Here is a 25043-nt window from a genome sequence, read left to right as displayed (position 1 = left end):
CTCGGAGACGGATTTCCTTCTTTGTGAATCTTAACTTGAGATCTAAGCTGGTAAGTTTAGCATTCATCATTTTCGGCGATATCTTTTCATAATAAATTAGGAGCCGTCTCTCTTTCGCAAAGCAAAAGAGTCTGAGATTTCTCAGTTGGATCTTGGTAAATTTCTATTTTGCCGCTTTCTGCAAAGAATTCTTCCGCCTTCCTAATGTAGTCATTTTTCATATAATAACTGCAGTATTTTGGTTGTATGCTTCTCTTTCTCTTTGTACTGAGATTTCTTAAAGTACGGCTCTCGTAATTCACCACTTTACAAGACCTATTTTGAATTGATAAAGCTTTATTTACCTTAGTGGCTGTGTCCGCAATTTCTGGTTTCGTCATCCTAGCTCCTTCGTATATTTTAGTCTCAACTATTTCTCGCTTAACATTTCTTTACTAACATTGGAGTGGCATTATGCTGTACACTTTTATTGAGCAAAATATTTTCATCATCACTCAGTACAAAATTTGTTAAGTCAGCTACCTTGTCACTTTAGCATAGTAGCCCAATGCCATCCTTACCTTCTACAACATTTCCATTCTGGGGTTTGGTCAATGTAGCCACCTACTATTGTGCCTCTTTTCTATTTTCTCAGCATTATTCGTAGCCCTATTAGAAATCTCTTGCCTCAAACATTTAAACTAATTACAAGAAAGTTCGTTACTTAGTTGCAAATGTAACTCGAAACCTTCTTTCCATAAGAGGTCTTATATGATACACGCTGCTTAATTCCCGCTTTCGAATAGTTCGGCGTGACACCAGCTGCAAGACACTGCTTATTGACCTCAATATTCATTATTTATTTTCATTCATTTGGCTTTTTCGCTATTTGTTTCATAATTTTTTGTTCTGGGAACTCCGTAAGCTTGTTCTTATATATGTGATTATATTTTTCTTCTAAAATTCGCCACAAGAGCTCATCAGAATTATTGTCACTGAACTATTTCCTTTTGAACAGTTTAAATTTGGTCGTGTTTTAATTTATTTCATTTTATTACTGTAATGACTTACACACCTGGTAAGCCTACTACAGACTTTACTTACTGTATTCATCTTTTTATTCCAAGAAGACTGCAGACTAGGTTACGGCTACAGTAGCGACACCTGGCGAGCTTGCAACACAACCATTTTGTGGCTACTGCACTGTATTTTGTTTTGAACAGTAGCGCTGCGAACGGGATGACTAGTATGTAACATATTTTACATACGTGCGACGATACTGAGCTAATTTTGTCGTTGTCTTTGGACGATGCGACTACTGCTTTCTTACATTAGGGAATGTTTTCATAAGAGTTACGCCTCGTCATTGTGAAAGAGCATAATTTTCATATGTACTTCAGTTATACTTTTCATTAAGGCCTATTTTATTGTTTTAAGCTGCAGATAATCCGCTAGTTGTATTTGTGGTTTCCCCATGCTTTGCTGCAGATGTAGAGACGGTCATTGCTGACCAAAACCGGTACGCTGACAACGTAGCCACTTCGTGATTAGAGACGGAAATAAAGAAATTTATTCTTCAGTTTGTTTGTTAATTTTTCCTGTTGATCATCTTGTTTCCACAAAGAGTCTTTCTGGGTTTTCAAGAGTGTACGCTGTTGTGTGATGTACCTAAAATAATTAATTTTTACTCCATATTAGGAAGTCAAGTCCAACCCAGTCCATTGACCAGAATCATAACTCATAATCTGGTGCAAATTTTCATTTTGCCAATACCTCCCTCTTATCTTCTCCTGCCGAGCTTCTTCTCGTATATATATATATATATATATATATAGGTAGGTAGGCTATTCAGCGGAGCTATACCTCCCAAATATTTCAAGAACTGTTTAAGATATCGTAAATTTGCTTTCAACCTGATGGACTGTGAGGAAGTCTTTGCTATACGCTATATAGTCTTTATTCTTATTTATGTATTCTATTTGATGTGATATCAGTAGTGTGTTGCATCTCCACGACACTGGTCTAAACAAGGACCGCAGAGGAAATGTTGATTTCATTCCTTTTCTGCCCTTCACGTATGTCGAGTGCTCTTCAGTTTGAAAGAGAAAATGTCTTTCACTAACGAGGGGCATATAGATATGCTGCTTCTTTACAGAGAATCCGGAATGAACGCGAAGAAAATCAGTTCTTCAAAGAAAGGTACAGACGACTTCCAGCATCAATGAGAAATCAGCGACTACGCTGAAATAATAGGAAAGCACGTGGGGTACTGTGAAGAGGCTAAGGAACAGGCGTTAACAAACGGGGTGAATGAAATAGGTATTTCGGTAGCTGTTGCTAATAATTCACACTTAAGCTCCTGAGAATCTGCGAGCGCCTCTGTAATAAGTCAGCATGCTCCCTTGTTGCTTTGAAACAGCTATCGTCTATATAGTGAGCCACTTCACTTGCAGATTGACTAGTGACATTGCAGAAGGCACATGGAACTCTTTCCTTTGGTTCTTCAAATGGCTCTGAGCACTACGGGACTTAACTTCTGAGGTCATCAGTCCCGTAGAACGTAGAACTACTTAAACCTAACTAATCTAAGACCATCACACACATCCATGCCCGAGGCAGGATTCGAAAGTGCGACCGTAGCAGTCGCGCGCCTTTGGTTCTCATGCAACGTCAAGATTATAGACTCTTTGTTCAAACGAACGTCTTTATCGATGAAGCCACCTTTACTAATTATGGATGACTTGGTGTTAGAAATAAACATGTTAAGGTCAATGAGAATGAGCACAGGTTGAATATTTGTGGCAGTGGGATCTTAAAGTTTGGTACGGGATTATTGGGGACTATATGACATATCCTTAAATCAGTGAAGAAGTATAGCCGGGCGATTTATTACTTAAATTGCACCGGCTCTCAAACAGGAAAAAGCACTTGGAAGACGTTGATGCATGTGCCAGAAGCACCATTGTTTCACAGAAAACGTAGGGAAATGCTCGTTCAGTTCTTTCTAGGTCGCTGGATACGACGTGGAGACTTTATCAGATGACCTACACTTTCGCCATACTTTCGCCACTGGACGTTTTTCTCTGCGATAAATTCGAAGTCGATGCTCAAGTCAAGATGTCCTAAGACGAATTTAAGTATCACATTGTTGCAGATGTTTTCGTACCAGAGAGCAGTTTTGGCGGCTTGAGGCTTATGGCAGTACCACACGGAAGCTCGCGAAAGGGCGGTCGACATCAGAAGTGTAGCAAAATATGTTCTGGCCATAATCGATACTGTCAGCATAATTTTTTCAGTGTGAGCAAGAGTCACATTGCAGTTGATGTAGTTTTGCGTATTATATTCAAGGTCACACCTGGGGTTTGAGGAAGGTGGACTGAACTGGAGGGAAGATCAGCTAGTCGCGAAACATCGACGTCATTATGCTCTTCACAAACCGTCAGAAGCACCCACCTCTTCCTTTCTCAGCCAAAACGAATCATTCGAGGCCTGAACTCTATAGAGGGAGGACCAACATGTCAACCTACATCCTTTAGTTGTCGAAAAAGTTTTATTTGGGTGTCTGTTTATAAAAAGTAATAAGTAGTATAAGTTAGACATAGTGGGTAATAGTGAAGTTCTGTGGCAGGAGGAACAAGACTTCTGGTCAGGTGATTACAGGGTTATAAACACAAAACCAAATAGGGGTAATGCAGGAGCAGGTTTAATAATCAATAGGAAAATAGGAACGCGGGTAAGCTACTACAAACAGCACAGTGAACGCATTATTGTGGCCAAGATACATACGAAGTCCACGCCTACCACAGTAGTACAAGTTTATATGCCAACTAGCTCCGCAGGTGACGAAGAGACTGATGAAATGTATGATGAGATAAAAGAAATTATTCGGATAGTCAAGGGAGACGAAAATTTGATAGTCATGGGTGACTGTAACACGATAGTAGGAAAAGGGAGAGAAGGAATGTAGTAGGTGAGTATGGAATGGGATTAAGGAATGAAAGAGGAAGCCACGAGGTAGAATTGTGCACAAAGAATAACTTAATCATAGCTAACACTTGGTTCAAGAATCACAAAAGAGGGTTGTATACATGGAAGAAGCCTAGTGATACTGGAAGGTCTCAGATAGATTATATATAAAAGAAGGCAGATATTCAGGAACCAGGTTTTAAACTGTAAGACATCTCTGGGGGGGCGCAAGTAGACTCTGACCACAATCTATTGGTTATGAACTGTAGATTACGACTGAAGAAACTGCAAAAAGGTGGGAATTTGAGAAGATGGGACTTGGATAAACTGAAAGAATCAGAGGTTGTAGAGAGCTTCAGGGGGAGCATTAAAGAACGATTGAATAGAATGGGCGAAAGAAGTACAGTAGAAGAAGAATGGGTAGCTTTGAGAGATGAAATAGTGAAGGTAACAGAGGATCAAGTGGGTAAAAAGACGAGGGCTAATAGAAATTCTTGGGTAACAAAAGAGATATTGAATTAATTGATGAAAGGAGAAAATATAAAAATGCAGTAAATGAAGCAGGCAAAAAGGAATACAAACGTATCAAATATGAGATCGACAGGAAGTGCATAATGGCTAGGCAGGGATGGCAAGAGGACAAATGTAAGGATGGAGAGGCGCATATCACTAGGGGTAAGATAGATACTACCTACAGGAAAATTAAAGAGACCTTTGGAGAAAAGAGAACGACTTGCATCAATATCAAGAGCTCAGATGGAAACCCAGTTCTAAGCAAAGAAGGGAAAGCAGAAAGGTGGAAGGAGTATATAGAGGGTCTATACATGGGCGATGTTCTTGAGGACAATATTATAGAACTAGATGAGAATGTAGAAGTAGATAAAATAGGAGATATGTTACTGCGTGAAGAGTTTGACAGAGCACTGAGAGACCTGAGTCCAAACAAGGCCCCGAGAGTAGACAACATTCCATTAGAACTATTGACAGCCTTGTGAGAGCCAGGCATAACAAAACTATACCATCTAGTGAACATGATGAATGAGACAGGCGAAGTACCCTCACACTTCAAGAAGAATATAATAATTCCAATCCCAAAGGAAGCTGGTGTCGACAGAAGTGAAACTTACCGAACTATCAGTTTAATGAGTCACGGCTGCAAAATACTAACACGATTTCTTTATAGACGAATGGGAAAACTAGTAGAAGCCGACCTCGGGGAAGATCAGTTTGGATTCCGCAGAAATGTTGGAACACATGAGGCAGTACTGACCGTACGACTTACCTTAGAAAATAGATTAAGGAAAAGCAAACCTACGTTCCTAGCATTTGTAGACTTGGAGAAAGCTTTTGACAATGTTGACTGGAAAGCTGTCTTTCATATTCTGAAGGTGGCAGGGGTAAAATAGAGGGAGCGAAAAAGGAGCGAAAGGCTATTTACAATTTGTACAGAAACCAGATGGCAGTCATAAGAGTCGAGGGGCATGAAAGGGAAGCAGTGGTTGAGAAGGGAGTGAGACAGGTTTGTAGCCTACCCCGATGTTATTCAATCTGTATATTGAGCAAGCAGTAAGGGAAACAAAAGAAAAATTCGGAGTAGGAATTAAAATCCATGGAGAAGAAATAAAAACTTTGAGGTTCGCCGATGACATTGTGATTCTGTCAGAGACAGTAAAGGACCTAGAAGAATAGCTGAACGGAATGGACAGTGTCTTGAAAGGAGGACATAAGATGAACATCAACAGAAGCAAAACGAGGGTAATGGAATGCAGTCGAATTAAATCGCGTGATGCTGCTGGAATCAGATTAGGAAATGAGGGGCTTAAAGGAGTACAGGAGTTTGGCTATTTGGGGAGCAAAATAACTGATGGTCGAAATAAAGATCATATAAAACGTAGACTTGCAATAGCAAGGAAAGCGTTTCTGAAGAAGAGAAATTTGTTAACATCGAGTATCGATTTAAGTGCCAGGATTCTTTTCTGAAAGTATTTGTATGGAGTGTAGCTTTGTATGGAAGTGAAACATGGACGATAAATAGTTTGGACAAGAAGAGAATAGAAGCTTTCGAAATGTGGTGCTACAGAAGAATGCTGATGATTAGATGGATAGATCACATAATTAATGAGGAAATATTGAATATGGAGTTTGTGGCCCAACTTGACTAGAAGATGGGATTGGTTGGTAGGGCATAGTCTGAGGCATCAAGGGATCACCGATTTAGTATTGGAGGGCGGCATGGAGGGTAAAAATCGTGGAGGGAGACCAAGAGATGAATCCACTAAACAAATTCAGAAGGATGTAGATTGCAGTAGGTACTGGGAGTTGTAGAAGCTTGCACAGGGTAGAGTAGAATGGAGAGCTGAATCAAACCTGTCTACAACAACAATAAACTCTGTCAGCGTTCTTTTTCTCTATAGAGCAAGCAAATATGTCAAGCCGCCATAGTGAGAGAATAATAGCATGTTTGTTATACAGACTTTATTTGTTATTAGTAATAACATTTGATGTCTAGATCAGCTCCTCATTCATTGTAACATAACCAGCAGATGAGGGCAACGAACTGAGATAATTCGAGGTCTCCGCTTGGTAGCGAAAGGACCGTAATGAATTTGGTCAGCTCGCGTACCTGATGTGTACATGCATCCATTCTTGTATAAAATATGCGTGCGATGCAGACAGGCATTTTTAATGGCTTCGATTGTCTCCCCTTTTTGAAGTATGTATCCTGTCATACAAGAAGCAGCTTTCAATACAGAGAGCTGCACAACCAATGATACGAATAATAGTCACATTTTTGGTATTATTATTATTATTATTAATGTGTTCGTTTATATTTATGTCTGTTGTATTTTCTCCAGAAGTGCAACACTCTCGTACAAGCTGGTGTCGTCTGTACTGTCACAACAGTGTGTCAGCACTAGAGTGCAGTATTCCTTGTGAGAGTGGAAACACCTGTGCATCATGAAGGACTACACAGGGAATAGAAGGAGAACAACAACAAGATGTAGAAGAAAGAGGAAGAAGAAAACAGTGGACCCATCCAATACCCCTACTACAGCCCTATGTTTGAGAGGAAGGTTTCAGTAGTGGATTTGTACATTCATCTGTTGTGGATGTGGATAATGTATACTGTACATGAGACAGACTGAGCTGCTGGAGTCTGTATGTCTGAGCTGTATACTTTGTAGAGTATTTGCACAAATATGTGTAAATATAAAGCTGTTAGAACAATGTATAAATGCGTTTATTCATTGAATGCCAAAGAATGCAAGTGTTGACCTCTAACTATAAAAATCAGTAGAATGGGTATTTATGGATTATATATCTATGTATCTCGTGGCTCCTGCAGCCCTGAATACGAGTGAAACCAAAATTAAGGCGTAAGTTGCAGAATTGAAATGACTGTAATTATTGATACATATACACATCTAAAGTGAAGAAGAAGAATCCAACAAAATTATTTTTCCTTCAATCCTATCACTCAAATGTTTCTTGGTCTGAACGCTGTAGTGAGAAGAGCGTCAACAGCAGAGTTATGCGACGGTAAAATATGCCATGACAGTATAAATTAATGACTTCCTGGCATGCTCTGTGACAAACAAATGAAGGTAAGATGGTTACGTATGTGCTGTGGGTCTAGGAGCTCTGTTCATTTCCGAGATGCTGCACACACACACACACACACACACACACACACACACATACACACACACACACACACATCGCCAGTCTGCCTGGCTGCCCAGATACGATTATGAAAGTTGCAACAGGTCTCTATAAGTGACTAATGACCGTTGTATTCAAGTTCCTCCAGGTGACTACAGCGATCTTGTATTCACGCACTGCAGCAATGTAGATATTTGACAACCTACTTCTGTTTTTCACTGATTTGAAAACTGCATTAATTATATATGGTCAAAATATTCAGACCGTACTATGATGTCTTTCTACTGCTATGTTTAAATGACGAGTATGCCAGACAGTACTCTTAGATAGAATAGAAAAATTAAGTAGACATGAAAGCACATTAACTTACCACAACATAATATTTAAACAAAAAACACTTTCTACACATCAAACGTACATCACCCCTGTTAAAATGAGTGTGTTGTCCTATTAACGGGATTGCTTTAATTTAATGATCTGACGACGATCTACGTAGCCATGATCAATGCTCATTACTCCAAAACACGTAAGTAAATGTATGAGACACTTGACTTGTTAAGAGATTCGGCAATGCACAATTTAACAACGAAACGTATGTCAAGTCTACAGTGCTACTATTACATCACTATACTAACGTTCTAGTATAGTAGACGATGGTAAATCTGTATGTCCACCCACTATTAAAAGGATACTTGGACCTATTTGTTTTCCCACAGCAGTCCAGAGACGCAATATGAAGCTTGACACCACACACACTGCAGTATTTTAAGTTTCAGAATGAGGAAGTGTAGCTGGCGTACATTAGAGCACAGTGATAGGTCATCTGGTATTCACAACAACCATGCCCTAACATCAGCACTGCTCGTCACACATCTACAGTGGCCTATGTCACTTATTAAGGTGATTGTATTCTAACGTACAATATAAATACGTGTGGGAGCAAATGATCGAAAAGCGCCTAATATAGTGGCATGTATGTATGTCTCCCGCACAACGAATGATATTGATTGTATGATATCATCGTAAATGTATTTACATATATTGTACCAGAAAACAATTATGACATATAGCAACACGCATACTGAGGAGTCCATCTAGCATACTCTGCAAAATGGTGACAAATATTAAGGTAAGATGCTTTTACGTTAAAATGTGGGTGTGTTTGGATGAATTACTTGTAAGGCAGAAGACTCCAACACATTCAATACAAAGCGTGACATTGCTTCTGAATACCCACATTTCCATTCTAAATCAATACAATGTCGTGGTATATGCCATAGATTTCGAGTCCTATAGGCGAATTATGTGTGACAGCATAATATTTCCCCCTTCCCACATCACCAGTCATGTAACAGCAAGATTTCCCAGCGTTATTACATGTACTGACTCTCATAGGTGGAAATGATGTCGTGAGCATATCATTAACTAATAGTACAAACATTGTAGTTTGTAAAGATTGAGATGGTTGGTCATTAGTTATTAAGCAACACTGAAAAACTGAGTAAAACCAGTAATGTTGATAACTCCATATGTTTCCATTGCATTGGAAGGTAGGTGTGTTGAGATGAGACACAGAATCCGTGGAGTGAACCTGCTGTGTAGTTTTCCAAGTGTTTGCTTATGGTTATTGCAATTTGTAAAGATTTTTGGATAGTATTTGACAGAAAAAGATGCAATAATTACTGAAAAGGATGCAGCTTTTATTAAACATCCATCATATATTCTGAAAGCAGCATCAGAGCACCGCGTGTCTAGGAGAGCTTCTGACAGCATTCGCTTGTCTAAGATGTGCTAGTCAGAAGAAATAGAACTGCTACTCCTTCCATGTGGACATGGTGTAGCTTACGATAAATGCGAACATCCCCTTCCCTCGTGTGCTGTTTGCCAGTGCCCTGTATTAGCTAATGAGGGAAACGCTGATTTTGTAGGAGATAATAGCTTTTATTATATAATTTTCATGCACTGTTGATACACACCGTGGAAAATAATGAACCATTGTTAAATGTATTCTTTTTTCCCTAGATTAGACACTTGCGTCCGGTCTTAATATGACAGTTACTTTAACGCTATGATCTTATCAGGTCCTTCGAGAAAACACTGATCTGCATTAAAGAATCATGCCGAAATGCAGAATTGGCAGTGACGTCGCTTGCCAATGTCTTCCAGGGGATTAGGAGACAATATTCTATCATCAGCAGACTACTTTTCTCAAGACCTGTGCTACAGAGCTCCATACCGTTTGGTTACGAATGCTTTACGATGTGGGGAGATGCACTACAGAGGCTGTCATTTGGTGGTCTAAACAATAATGTAGACTCCACCAAAGGCGACACAAGTGTTGCACGTAAGCGCTGTATTAAAAGTGCAGAGCTTCCGTAACATCCAGGAGTTATATTATGCGTCTAGGTGAGAAACCTGTGATTACGTAGGTATTTATTTGTATTTGTGCCTGAGACTTCATAGGTGTGAGATTTATTTTCGATTTATAAAATTTCTTTGTATACAACGTCTGAAACATTATGATTGTGCATGAAAGAAGAGACTGTTTGCTTCTCTAACACAGGAGAGAGCAACTGACTCTAAGGTTCAGACTCGCAAAGAGCACCAACTGGTTTTGTGCTTTGTTTATGATCAAGGAAATCATACACGTTTGGTGCGAAATGGTAGATTGTTTAGAATAAGTGGGATTTGGAATACAAAAACTCCAGGTCCCACCAAAATTTCAGTTCCCATGATGTTCTTTGGAGATGAATAAAATTAAGCATATTTAAGTGAAGGATTCTGAGGAGCGCTATAATACATGACGCTCTCGGTCAGCGTTTCATTACACCTTCATTTTATTCCTGAGATCGTATAGTATTCAGTATTTTAGTAGTTATGATGTGTTCGGAAAGACTTGTACGTTTTCTATGCATTTTTATTCACAAGGAAACGAAATAGAAATGTAATGAGAAGGCACCGAAATCACAAAGCAGACGTAATAAACTAATTTTTCATATAAGTCATGGCGTGAAATGTCAGACGTCTGAACCTGTATGGAATATTAGATAATCGGGAAAGGAAAATGGTAAGGCTCAGTCTAGATACAATAAGCGTAAGTGACTTTAAATGAAAAGAAGGCAAGGACCTCTGGTCACGCGAGTATAGTGTAATTTCAATGGCAGAAGAAAATCGTACAACTAGAGTAGAATTAATTATGAATAGAACGGTAGGTCTGACAGTTACTGCAAACAGTTCAGTGACAGGGTTATTCTCATCGGAAAGACGGCAGACCAGCAACGACAGCAATAGTTCTGGCATACATGCCGACTTCGGGAACAGAAGCTGAAGAGATAGTAAAAGTGTATGAGGATACGGAGTGGGTAATTCAGTACGTACCATAAGATGAAAATCTAGTAGTCATGGGGGATTGGAAGGCTGTTGCACGGGAAGGAGTAGAAGAAAGAGTCACAGGACAATATAGGTTTGGCAGTAGAAATGAGAGAGGAGGAAGTGGGATTCATTTCTGCAATAAAATTCACAACAGGAAGAGGTATACTGGCAAACGCCGGGAAATACAGTAATATTCCAGTTACGTAACCCGATATTGGATTGTAAGGCCCACCCAGAGGCAGATATAGACTTCGATGACAATTTGATAACGATGAAGAGTAGGCCAAAGTTTAAGAGACTACTCAGGAAGAATCAATGCGCAAAAATGTGGGACACAGAGGTGCTAAGGAATGAAGAGCTACGCTTGCAGTTCTCTGAGGCTATAGAGACTGCGATAATAAATAGCTCAATAGGCAGTAAGTTGAAGAGGAATAGACGTTTCCGATAAGGCCAATCGCAAAAGTTGATGAGATAGACGAAGCTACGAGGAAGGTAACTGTGAAGCAACCATGCGTAACAGGAAAAATGCTAAAGTTGATCGACGAAAGAAGGAAGTACAAAAGTCTTTGGGGAAATTCAGAAATACAGAAATATAAGTCACTTAGAAATGAAATAAAAAGACAGGGTAGGCAATTTAAAGCGTAATGGCTACATGAAAAACGTAAATAATTCGATAAAGAAATCATTGTCGGAAGGACTGATCTAAGGCATAATTACCTTCGGTGCAATAAAAAGCAATGGTGATAACATTGAGAGTGCATCGGGAATCCCACTTTCAAATAACTTCCGGGAATTTAGCCAGGTAACACTTTCAGCGACCGCCGATATTTCGGCGGGAGAAAACCCCGCCATTTTCAAGGCAAACTGCAACGGACAGGCGGCGTACATGCAAATTTAATACCTCGTTTCTCGGACCCAAGCAGGAAAGATAACACACGCACACACTGAACACTAGTGCCACCAAAGATGGCCAAAGTCAGAGCTATAGATAGTGAGACTATGAATTCGCAGGTGAGGTAGCATTGAGTCTGTCCCTCTGTTTCTTGACAAGGGAGAGAGCCGGATTCCAAACAGAGTTTAAACAGAAACCTCCATCCCTGTTAACAAGGTTGCTCGCTAATTTAATCTCAACTGCCTCCCGAATCACACTGTCCCAATAGCTGGACGTGCATGCCAATATCTCGGTGTTATTATATAACATTGGGTGACCAGTATCCAAGCAATGTTCGGCAACAGTAGATCTATTTGGCTGCTGTAATCGTGTGTGCCGTTTATGCTCAGTACATCTGTCCTCCACGCTCCTGATAGTTTGACCAATATATGCCATGCCGCAGCTACAAGGGACACGATATACACCCGCCTTACGCAGTCCAAGATCATCCTTAACGGAACTCAAAAGTGCTCTAATTTTAGATGGAGGTCGGAAAACACAAACACATTTCACATCGTATTTCCGTAAAATACGACCGATCTTATTGGACGTGTTTCCTACGTAAGGCAAGAGCGCAGTAGACTTAGGTGTTGACTCAGAATTATCATCAATCACCTGATGTACAGTTGGTCAATAGCGCAACGCACGTTCAATCTGTCTATCACTGTAACCATTTTGACGAAATGTAACTTCAAGATGGGACAGCTCAGCTGGCAAAGTCTCAGCGTCAGAAACGATATGTGCCCTGTGTACCAAGGTACGAAGTACCCCTTCACGCTGAGCCGAATGGTGACAACTATTAGCTTGTAAGTACAAGTCGGTGTGAGTACGTTTCCTGTAGACTGCATGTCCCAATGATCCATCATCCTTCCTCCTAACCAACACGTCGAGAAAGGGAAGGCAACCACCCTTTTCCACCTCCATCGTAAAACGAATGTTCGGGTGGATCGAGTTCAGATGTTCTAGAAAGACATTCAGATTCTCCCTACCGTGAGGCCAAACAACGAGGGTATCGTCAACGTATCTATAGAAACAGGCGGGTTTTAAAGGCGCCGACTCCAATGCACGTTCCTCGAAGTCTTCCATAAACAAATTTGCGATCACAGGAGACAACGGACTACCCATCGCAACTCCATCTGTCTGCTCGTAATACTGGTCATTAAATAAAAAGTAAGTGGATGTCAACACATGCCTAACGAGATTAGTTAAATCAGCACCAAACCTGGCTTCAATTAACCGCAACGAATCAGACAGAGGAACACGAGTGAAGAGAGAGACCACATCGAAACTCACTAAAATATCAGAGTCATTCAGCCTCAGTCCCTCCAAACGACGTAAAAAATCAGCTGAGTTCCTGATATGATGTTCACACCGTCCTAATTGTGGACTCAACAGAGAAGCAAGATGCTTGGATACACAATATGTCGGGGCGCCGATGTTACTCACTATAGGACGGAAAGGAACCCCTTCCTTATGAACCTTTGGAAGGCCATATAACCTAGGGGGAACCGCACTATAGGTGTTAAGCCTCTTGATTGTGTCCTGCGACAAACCACTTTTCTTCGGGAGGCTGTTGGTGTTTCTCTCAACACTTTTCGTGGGGTCAGCATCGATTCTGCGATACGTTGAATCAGATAGTAAACGTTGCATCTTTTGTACATAATCATGTTTATTTAAAACAACGGTACACCTGTACATCAGGTGATTGATGATAATTCTGAGTCAACACCTACGTCTACTGCCTTCTTGCCTTACGTAGGAAACACGTCCAATAAGATCGGTCGTATTTTACGGAAATACGATGTGAAATGTGTTTTCCGACCTCCATCTAAAATTAGAGCACTTAATTAAGGATGATCTTGGACTGCGTAAGGCGGGTGTATATCGTGTCCCTTGTAGCTGCGGCATGGCATATATTGGTCAAACTATCAGGAGCGTGGAGGACAGATGTACTGAGCATAAACGGCACACACGATTACAGCAGCCAAATAGATCTACTGTTGCCGAACATTGCTTGGATACTGGTCACCCAATGTTATATAATAACACCGAGATATTGGCATGCACGTCCAGCTATTGGGACAGTGTGATTCGGGAGGCATTTGAGATTAAATTAGCGAGCAACCTTGTTAACAGGGATGGAGGTTTCTGTTTAAACTCTGTTTGGAATCCGGCTCTCTCCCTTGTCAAGAAACAGAGGGACAGACTCAATGCTACCTCACCTGCGAATTCATAGTCTCACTATCTATAGCTCTGACTTTGGCCATCTTTGGTGGCACTAGTGTTCAGTGTGTGCGTGTGTTATCTTTCCTGCTTGGGTCCGAGAACCGAGGTATTAAATTTGTATGTACGCCGCCTGTCCGTTGCAGTTTGCCTTGAAAATGGCGGAGTGTTCTCCCGCCGAAATATCGGCGGTCGCTGAAAGTGTTACCTGGCTGAATTCCCGGAAGTTATTTGAAAGTTGTATACGCCAGGAGAAACTCAGGTCTCACATTGTTTACCTCTACGGGGAAGAAATGTATCGGTGTTTACGTAAGTTGGATAAACTTCGTAGCTGTCGAGTTAGACTGCAATGTGCTTTGTCGTTTTTATTGAGGTGTCGTGATGAAAATCATGTCCCAACATTTGCTAAGGTTGTGCACCATGTTAATTCCCCTGCCGCCAATCGAATTAAGTAACGAGCTGGCTTGGCTCTTGTTCGCGAAAGGATTCGTTTTACTCGTCGACGTTTGGATTCTGTTTCCAAAGAATTGTATCGTTTTCATTTAATGGTTGCATCTGAAGTGTCTGATTTCACTTGGGATTGGTTGGACGGTGCCTCATGGACCCAAGCTGACTGGGAGTACAACTCCGTTACTGCCTGGCATTTGGCAAAGTTTGAACGTTTTCATCGCGCGGAGTCGGATGTTATATCTCGACGTTCTGTGATAAATCTCACAGAGAAATCTTTTGACGACACAACCTTATCCGTGCTAGGGAAGGGATTAAATTTTGCACCCACTCCGAAGAATTTGCCGGTAGTTGATTTTATTAGTTCAATTGAACAGGCAGTTTGCAAACTACCTCCTGACGCTGCAGAGGAAGTTAGGAGGGAGGCATGCCGTGTTTTGACTAGGGCTCGTCCACCCAAGAGTAATGTAACAGCAGCAGAGAGGGCTGCTTTACCCTCTCTCAAAGTTGATCCCAGTATTGTTATTTTACCTGCTGACAAGGGCAATGCCACCGTTGTTTTAAATAAACATGATTGTGTACAAAAGATGCAACGTTTACTATCTGATTCAACGTATCGCAGAATCGATGCTGACCCCATGAAAAGTGTTGAGAGAAACACCAACAGCCTCCTGAAGAAAAGTGGTTTGTCGCAGGACACAATCAAGAGGCTTAATACCTATAGTGCGGTTCCCCCTAGGTTATATGGCCTTCCAAAGGTTCATAAGGAAGGGGTTCCTTCCCGTCCTATAGTGAGTAACATCGGCGCCCCGACATATTGTGTATCCAAGCATCTTGCTTCTCTGTTGAGTCCACAATTAGGACGGTGTGAACATCATATCAGGAACTCAGCTGATTTTTTACGTCGTTTGGAGGGACTGAGGCTGAATGACTCTGATATTTTAGTGAGTTTCGATGTGGTCTCTCTCTTCACTCGTGTTCCTCTGTCTGATTCGTTGCGGTTAATTGAAGCCAGGTTTGGTGCTGATTTAACTAATCTCTTTAGGCATGTGTTGACATCCACTTACTTTTTATTTAATGACCAGTATTACGAGCAGACAGATGGAGTTGCGATGGGTAGTCCGTTGTCTCCTGTAATCGCAAATTTGTTTATGGAAGACTTCGAGGAACGTGCATTGGAGTCGGCGCCTTTAAAACCCGCCTGTTTCTATAGATACGTTGACGATACCCTCGTTGTTTGGCCTCACGGTAGGGAGAATCTGAATGTCTTTCTAGAACATCTGAACTCGATCCACCCGAACATTCGTTTTACGATGGAGGTGGAAAAGGGTGGTTGCCTTCCCTTTCTCGACGTGTTGATTAGGAGGAAGGATGATGGATCATTGGGACATGCAGTCTACAGGAAACGTACTCACACCGACTTGTACTTACAAGCTAATAGTTGTCACCATTCGGCTCAGCGTGAAGGGGTACTTCGTACCTTGGTACACAGGGCACATATCGTTTCTGACGCTGAGACTTTGCCAGCTGAGCTGTCCCATCTTGAAGTTACATTTCGTCAAAATGGTTACAGTGATAGACAGATTGAACGTGCGTTGCGCTATTGACCAACTGTACATCAGGTGATTGATGATAATTCTGAGTCAACACCTAAGTCTACTGCGCTCTTGCCTTACGTAGGAAACACGTCCAATAAGATCGGTCGTATTTTACGGAAATACGATGTGAAATGTGTTTTCCGACCTCCATCTAAAATTAGAGCACTTTTGAGTTCCGTTAAGGATGATCTTGGACTGCGTAAGGCGGGTGTATATCGTGTCCCTTGTAGCTGCGGCATGGCATATATTGGTCAAACTATCAGGAGCGTGGAGGACAGATGTACTGAGCATAAACGGCACACACGATTACAGCAGCCAAATAGATCTGCTACTGCCGAACATTGCTTGGATACTGGTCACCCCATGTTATATAATAACACCGAGATATTGGCATGCACGTCCAGCTATTGGGACAGTGTGATTCGGGAGGCAGTTGAGATTAAATTAGCGAGCAACCTTGTTAACAGGGATGGAGGTTTCTGTTTAAACTCTGTTTGGAATCCGGCTCTCTCCCTTGTCAAGAAACAGAGGGACAGACTCAATGCTACCTCACCTGCGAATTCATAGTCTCACTATCGATAGCTCTGACTTTGGCCATCTTTGGTGGCACTAGTGTTCAGTGTGTGCGTGTGTTATCTTTCCTGCTTGGGTCCGAGAAACGAGGTATTAAATTTGCATGTACGCCGCCTGTCCGTTGCAGTTTGCCTTGAAAATGGCGGGGTTTTCTCCCGCCGAAATATCGGCGGTCGCTGAAAGTGTTACCTGGCTAAATTCCCGGAAGTTATTTGAAAGTTGTATACGCCAGGAGAAACTCAGGGAATCCCACTGTTAATTGCAGAGGAGAGAGCAGGTAGGTGGAAAGAATGCATTGCGGGTCTCTACCATGGAGACGACATACCTTATAATATAGGGAAGAGATAGGTTGTCCAGTACTATAATCAGAATTTGAAAGAGCTGTGAAAGACTAAAGACCACAAGAGCAGATGGAAAAAATGACACTCCTTTGGAATTTCTAAAATCATTGGGGGAAGTGGCAACAAAACGATTATTTGCGTTAGGGTGTGGAATGTACGAGACACGCTATACACTATCAAACTTTCAGAAAAACAGTATTCACAAAGTTTTCAAGATTGCAGGAGTCTACATGTGCAAGACTTATAGCATATTCAGCTTAACAGCTCATGTATAAGATGCATACGAGAATAATATACAGAAGAATGGAGAAGAAAACTAAGGATCTGTCAGATGATTATCAGTTTGATCTTAGGAAAGGTAAAGACATTGGAAAGGCAGTTGTGACGTTGCAGTTGGTAAAGGAAGCAAGAGTGAAGAAAAATCAAGGCATGTTCATAGGATTTGTTTACCAGGAAAGAGCGTTCGACAATGCATAGTGGTCCAAGATGATCAAAATTTTGAGTAAAATAGGGGTAAGATAAGGGGTTAGACTGGTAATGTACTGTAAAATTTTTATAAGAACCAAGAGGGAACAATAAAAGCAGAATGCCAAGAACGAAGTGCACAGATTAAAAAGCGTATGAAACAAGGATGTAGTCTTTCGTCCATTCCGTTCTCTCTACACGTAAAGAAACAATGATGAAAATAAAAGAAAGATTGAAAAGGAGAACTAAAATTCAAGATGCAAAGATACCGTTGTTAAGATTCGATGATGACGTTGTTATTCTCAGAAAGAGTGAGGACGAATTACAAGTCCGTTTAGTGGCACGAACAATACAATGGTGCAGAATACAGGTTGAGAGTAAACCGAAGGAGGACGGAAATAATGAGAATTAGCAGATATTACATCATAATTAGTGATCTGGAAGTAAAGGAAGTCTGGTACCTACGTAGTAAAGTTACCGGTGACGTACGGAGCAAAGAAAATAATAAGTAGACTAAGACTGGCAGAAAGGGCATTCTAGCCAAAGAGAAGTGCACTACTATCAAACATTGGTCTTAATTTGAGGAAGAAATTTCAGAGAATGTACGTTTGGAGCACAAATTTTACGACAGTGATACATGGACTGTGGGTGAACCGTAACAGAAGAGAATAGAAGCAAAATGAGGAGGTTCTCCGCAGAATCGGCGAGGAAAGGAATATTTGGAAAACACTGACAAGAAGAAGTAACAGGATGATAGGACAACAACTAGTAATTTACATGGTACAGAGAGAGCTGTAGAGAAAGAACTTTAGAGAAAGACTGAGATCGAGATTTATCCAGCAAATAATTGAGAACGTAGATTGCCAGTACTACATTGAGATGAAGAGGCTGGCAGGGGAGAGGAATTCGTGGCAGACCGCAAACCAGTCAGAAGACTGATGACACAACAGAAAAAATAAATAAAAATAAAGCACTAAAGTAATGGAACTATTTTTGTTTCAGTTTTTAATACACAAAGCCAAATCTATAAATCCATGTATCGTAGCCAATTAAATGTAATGTTAGTTCGTGTCGTAAAAATAACGTTATGGCTCTGAATTCTATCACTGATGTTAACTTCCAAAAATACTTCTGTCACTAAGGTAAATGAATTTTCCTAGGGAAGAAGTCAAATATAAACAAAAATTATACAAAAAAATCATAACGATATCATCAAGTGTTTAACACACAAATCGAAATTAGTACATACATATCATATACAGAGTGAGGCAGCTAAGATTTAAAATTTAACGTAGGGTTCTATTTAAAAATCCAAAAATGGCCTCATAACTCAGCAATAAAAAACAGTACAAGCATGAAATGTGATGTATTCAAGTAGCCCCTGTCCCTGCAATTCACTGTCCAAACGGCATCTTTGTATCTATTACGGTGGAGGAGATACAAGGGATGTTATGACTTAGCTGCCTCACCCTGTATATATTATAGCAAAGTAAGTTCGTTCTTGATTTGTATTCGTAAAGATGAGATTGCAGTGCTTATTTCTGTCAGCGTAAACATAGAAAATACCACTGTCACTGAGTTAAAAACAGTAACAACGCCATCTGTTGGTTCTTTGGTGCACTAGAAAATCAACACCACCATGTATTGGTTCCTTACTGTAATATGTCATGATGATTTAACATCCGAACTACTAAACTCACCAGGCGATTTTACAAAAAACTTTAAATTACGATGCCAGTTTTCGTGGTCTGAGTCTGATGAAATGAAGCCTATACGTTGCCCCAAGGCAATCTCCAGTTACCTGTGAAAACCTCATAAAAGTATATTACTAGTTTTGGAGATTAACGTCTTCAAATAGACAGACAGACAGATACGATGGATTTAGTTTTATTATTAGCATAAATTTTGCTTTCTCTTTTCCTGCTGACCAAATGTATCAAGTAATTGAAAAGTTTGTTCACTGTATTGTGGGAAGTACAACGCAACATATCGTATGCGTGTAGATTCCACGTTGGAGAATTTCGTAGATGCACACAGGAAAAATGTCATAAATGCTATATTAATGTATATAAAAACAAGTATTTGACAAATATTGTCGTATAGCAAGCGGTTTCCATGGAACAAAAATTTCATGTATTAAAAATCTGCGGACGTGCTTAATATAATAAGTCATTATTGTTTTTAAAAGAGAGTAAATGTGCGTTATATCCTCCACTATAGGACCTGGTTTTAATTTTTTATTTATTACTATGGAACGGAATGTCCAGGTTCGATCCTGTGGAGGTGGGTTAAATATATTGCTCACATGAATAAAGTTTTCTGAAAGTGAGTAGTACTCGTATTCTCGTTGTTTAAGTACTCGCATATTTCGACTGCTCTCGGGTAGTTCTAACATAGGCCTGTACAGCGTAAATGATAATGCAGTAACACCATCAACGTTTCAGAGTTTAATATTGCTGTAATTTGTGCTCAGTTTTGACATGATTGATATAATTTATAATAAGACTGCATAACTTTCATGTCAGCAAGTAACGGGTATTTAAAAATTATCGTTACAATGAAACCTCAATCCTGTAACAATACATTTAACGTTGGGGAGAGTAACACAACATTCATTGGTGAACTATCCAATGATAGTGATGTAGTTATTATAGATTGTGGAAACTCGAAGTCGGGAAAATTTTGTGTGTGTGCTGATCCAATGAATCAATGATCTTCTTTGGATACTCTTCCGTATGTCGCTCCAATATACTCTTGACGGCTAATAAGTCTGGAAGCTAGTGGTGGGTGATGGTTAGAAATCAACTGGAAATGTTCGAAGGCTTATGTATAACATAAACGCTTACAATTTATAAAGGGAATCGGTAAAAAAATCACTCATAAATGCAGTGCTAACCTGCTCATTAGATCCCATTCTGTTTATATGACCGGCGGTTGGAGTTTTAACGATTATTCAATGTCGATATGTAAGTCATAACAGCGGACCATCGCTGTCATTAACGTTCGACAGCATCATCCCACTAAAAAGTAAGAAACAAACTGCTGTCACGGTGGAACGTGTGACACTCACCGAAAACTCTTAGAAATTAAACAACACACAAAGACAAAGAAACGACGCACCCGAAGGAACTATCGAAATGGAGCATAATTCGGTAGATGTGATGTACTTGTATAGATAAACATCTGATTACAATTTCAGGAAAGCAGGATGATTTATTCAAGGGAACGAACTTCACAAAAAGAGCAAATCAATAACGCGATGCTCCAACTTTGGCCCTTGCCAAAGCAATTATTCACTTTAGCATTGATTGATAGAGTGGGTGGATGTCCTGCTGTGGAACATCTTGTGACTTTCTGTCCAACTAGTGCGTTAGATCGTTAAAATCCCGAGCTAGTTGGAGAGCCCTGCCCATAATGCTCCAAATGGTCTGAGCTTTGGAGAGATCTGGTGACCTTGCTCGCCAAGGTAGGCATCGGAAAGTACGAGGACAGGCAGTGGAAACATTCGCAGTGTGTTGGTGGGCACTATCTTGCTGAAATGTAAGCCCAGAATGGCTTGTATTGAAGGGCAGCATAACGGGTCATAAGAATCTTCGAAGTACCACTTTGCTTTAAGGGTGCCTCGCATGACTGCCTGGTATGAAATTAAATGACACCCCAGACCATCGCTACTGGTCGCCTGGCGGTATAGAATACTTTGCTAGCACGGAGATTGTTAAAACTACGCCATTGTAGGAAATACTCTTGCCACTTAGGAAGAATAATTTTCTTTGCACCAACTGAGTAGTGCTGCCTTCTCTGACAGGATGGAACCTGCTAAAGCTGTCTCAGCTATTTCCTGTCAGTCCGACACGTGTAGCACACTGAACACAGCCAGCGTTCTTCACAGCTTGCTAACAGATAAACCGGGTGCGGACGGTTACGACTAGGTCTCCAGCATCTTAACTTGTTTAAAAAAAATGCGTCTCTAACCTATACCCATTCTGTGCTGAGAGAGGTAATTCTTTCTTTACAGCGTAAATTCTGAATTTCTTAGCTCCATCGTTTACTTTAGTGGCAGCCTTACAGAGTCGTCACACGCTGATATATAGTGGTTTTAGTGTGTTATTTAGTGAACATGGGATAAATGTGTATCTATTGCAGTCCTTTTTGCAGTTTACATAACGCAATATTTACTACATTTTTCAGCACTCCACATCAATACTCGTTGAGGATGCTTCAGACTGCATTGTAGTGGTGGAGTGTAAGCATACGTTACAGATGGATAACGGCTACTGTTTCTCAAGTCTTAAAAAACCACAAAGCATGTATTAAGAGCTGATAATGAGGGCTAAAATCAGAGCATGTAATGAAGCTATGGATAAAAGTTGTGTACATGATTTTTCCTTAAGGGGAAGCTTGAGTATTTTGAAGCAGTTTAATTATTTGTATTGAATATCTTGGAATCGTCTGCCTTACTGGTAATTCACTCCCACAGAAAGAGTAATTTAAAAGTATCGTATGTCTGTATGTACCAGCACTTTGCAGAATTTGCTCGGAGCACTCTTCAGTATTCCTGTTTCTGTATATATTAACTACTCTCGGATGGTCAGTAACACATTCTGTGTGGTATTCGTATGGCACAGGACATGTTAGTTCGTTGATCATCGGAGATATCAAGTAGAAGTTGTGGCATAATCAAGGATTATACAGAATGTAGCAACCAGTCGCGGAAACATAATTTATTTATCTTGTTGCAGATCGATTTCGACTGATATCACTCATCATCGGTGCATTTTTCTAACGGATGATGACTGATGTCAATCGGAATATATTTGCAACAAGATAAAAAAAATTATGTTTCCGCGACTGGTTGCTCCATTCTTTATAATTTTATATTCCACGGTCGCTGCACAGGGACGGAACCTTATGGAGCCCAACATTCAAAAATAATTAAGCATAATAGTTGAGTGAAGATGTTAAATTCATACAGATACATACGAACTTTTCTATTAATTACCACTATTTTATCCCCCCCCTCCTCCCCCCCCCCCTCCCCACACACACACATTTTGACTGTAAGACTGAATAATACACTAACAGGCGAGTTAGGGCATGTTTGTGGTCTGCTGAACGGTGCTGATATGGGTGATTGCAGGGTCATTCCCTATATATATATCAGATAGCCCGTGTATACGGCAGCTGTATTTCCTTGCTCAATAATTCAGGAATATACCATGGATTTGATTGTACCGATCCCGTCTATTACAGTATGTCCTCTCTTTGTGGACAGAATCTTGGGTCTGATTTAATTTTCCTTTCTCCTGTAAAATTAGACGAAATCAAGTGTAGTATAAAATAAAATGTTTTAAGTTGGTGACACTGTCTAAAAGCGAATAACAGTGTTCTGTTTAATACTATTGTGAACTCAGTGGTTGAATATCTTAACACCTGGAAGAAAATAATCTGATTTGCAGTGTTTGTGGTGAAATAGCAGTCGAATATTGTTCGACGTATGTTTATAATGTGTGATTCTGTCAAAAATGAAAGTAATTAATTTTCACTACAAATGAAAAAGAACTGGAAACTAAGGTCTTTAGAGGCATCGTATACTTAGGTAACTTTGGTGCAAGGAAATAAGTTCAAAGCAACAATCACTGTATGCTACAAATTTATATCGACTCCTCAAGGACGTGAATCAGATGTGAAGCAGCTTGTTACGGATGAAGGATACAAACTTTAACGTTCACAACAGTAATCTAAATAAAAAAGCCTTTTTTCACTAGCTAAATCCCCCAAAAGGAACCCTATTTCTAAGGTAGAATTAACGGTTGTGTTTCACATCTTCAAGCACAATGTGAGGTTTTCAAGCACGGATTGTTGCACTAAGTTACTGGCTGATGTGTCTAACGATTCGAAAGTTCGAAAACAAGTTTCGTATGGGAAAACCAAAGCCGAAAGCCGGATTATTAATGTGCTATCCCCCAGATGTATTGTTGATTTTGTGAAAGTACCCAAACTTGAAGATTCCCAGCTTTCGAATGCCAGTAATAAAGGCAATCGGTATGCACGCGACAGCAAGCGCTGCGTTATATGTCTCAAACACCATGCATAAAAACGGGATACTTCCGGGGATAATACTTCGCGTTCTATCGCTGATAGGAAGTTCGGGTCATGTGTTTTGGATACCCGTTTGACTAGGGACGGTTTCAACACCCAACAGAAGGGTTGCCTCAGTGTCAGCATTGTACACTACAGGATCAAAGTATGGATATTACACGCTTCCTCCTGATTAGTCAAATGGAGCGAACCGGTTCCCTCTTTTTAGTTTCTATATTGTCTACGGCGGTTCTTAAGAAGGTTATGGAGGCACCGGTAGTTCATGGGTGGTTCCTCACCTTTACCATTTTTCGTATCACCACCAAGCTGCGGATTTGTTAGGCACAGAAAATACCAGAAATTTTGGGGGTTTATTCCTAATACCCCGATCTCCAACACCACTGACCCTTTTTTTTTAAATTTCTTTATTCACTGTCGAGATATAGACGTCCCAAATTATCATACTTCTGGACATACTATTCATTATGAGGCGAGCTCTAAATAATAAATAACCGCATCAGATTGCTTAAATTTTAACGGTATACGAGGTGCGGCTAGAAAAAAACCGGACTGATGCTGGAAAAAACATTTATTTACAATTATTTACATTTTCATGTTATCTCCTTCAATGTACTCTCCTCCTCGGTCTCTACACCGCTCCATACGAATTTTCCACTGTTCATAGCAATGCTGCAGATCATTTTCGGTAAGTCCATACATTACTTCCGTCGCTTTTTCTTTTACTGCTTCAACAGTCTCAAATCTAGTTCCTTTCAAAGCTGACTTGACTTTAGGGAAAAGAAAAAAGTCACAGGGGGCCAAATCAGGTGAGTAGGGTGGATGATCTAAGATGGGAATGTTGTGTTTTGCCAAAAACGTCTTCACTGACAACGCACTGTGAGCTGGAGCATTGTCTTGGTGAAGAATCCATGACTTTTTTCTCCACAAATCGTTCCGTTTTCTCCGTACTCGCTCACGTAGGGTAGCCAGAACGCTAATGTAGTAATGCTGATTCACTGTTTGTCCCTCTGGTACCCAATCAATGTGCACAATCCCTTTGATGTCAAAAAAAACAATCATCATTGCCTTGAATTTCGATTTTGACAGTCGTGCTTTTTTTTGTCGTGGAGAACCAGGAGTTTTCCAATGCATCGATAGGCGTTTAGCTTCGGGATCGTAAGTAAAAAACCACGATTCATCGCAAGTAATAACATTTTGCAAGAAAGTGGGATCACTTTCAATGTTTTCCAGGATGTCAGAACAAATCATTATTCGGCGTTCCTTCTGTTCAATTGTGAGACACTTTGGAACCATTTTTGAACACACTTTGTTCATGTTGAAACTTTCATGAAGAATCTGCCTAACACTTTCCTTGTCAACTCCTGTTAACTCAGACACTGCTCTGAT

At 40.4% G+C, this 25043-nt stretch overlaps 1 protein-coding gene across 1 annotated transcript in view; it reads right to left on the bottom strand.

Annotated features, from left to right (window-relative positions):
* LOC126474677 (diuretic hormone receptor-like) overlaps positions 1-25043 on the bottom strand; it is a gene marked incomplete at its 3' end in the record, with an annotated part of 1060935 nt that overhangs the window by 899863 nt on the left and 136029 nt on the right. The gene's annotated exons all lie outside the window — the stretch shown is intronic.

The sequence above is a fragment of the Schistocerca serialis genome, chromosome 4, assembly GCF_023864345.2.
Source record: "Schistocerca serialis cubense isolate TAMUIC-IGC-003099 chromosome 4, iqSchSeri2.2, whole genome shotgun sequence".
Taxonomy (NCBI): Eukaryota; Metazoa; Arthropoda; class Insecta; order Orthoptera; family Acrididae; genus Schistocerca; species Schistocerca serialis.
Note: the sequence above shows the minus strand (reverse complement) of the source record. Positions and strands in the feature narration are given on the sequence as shown.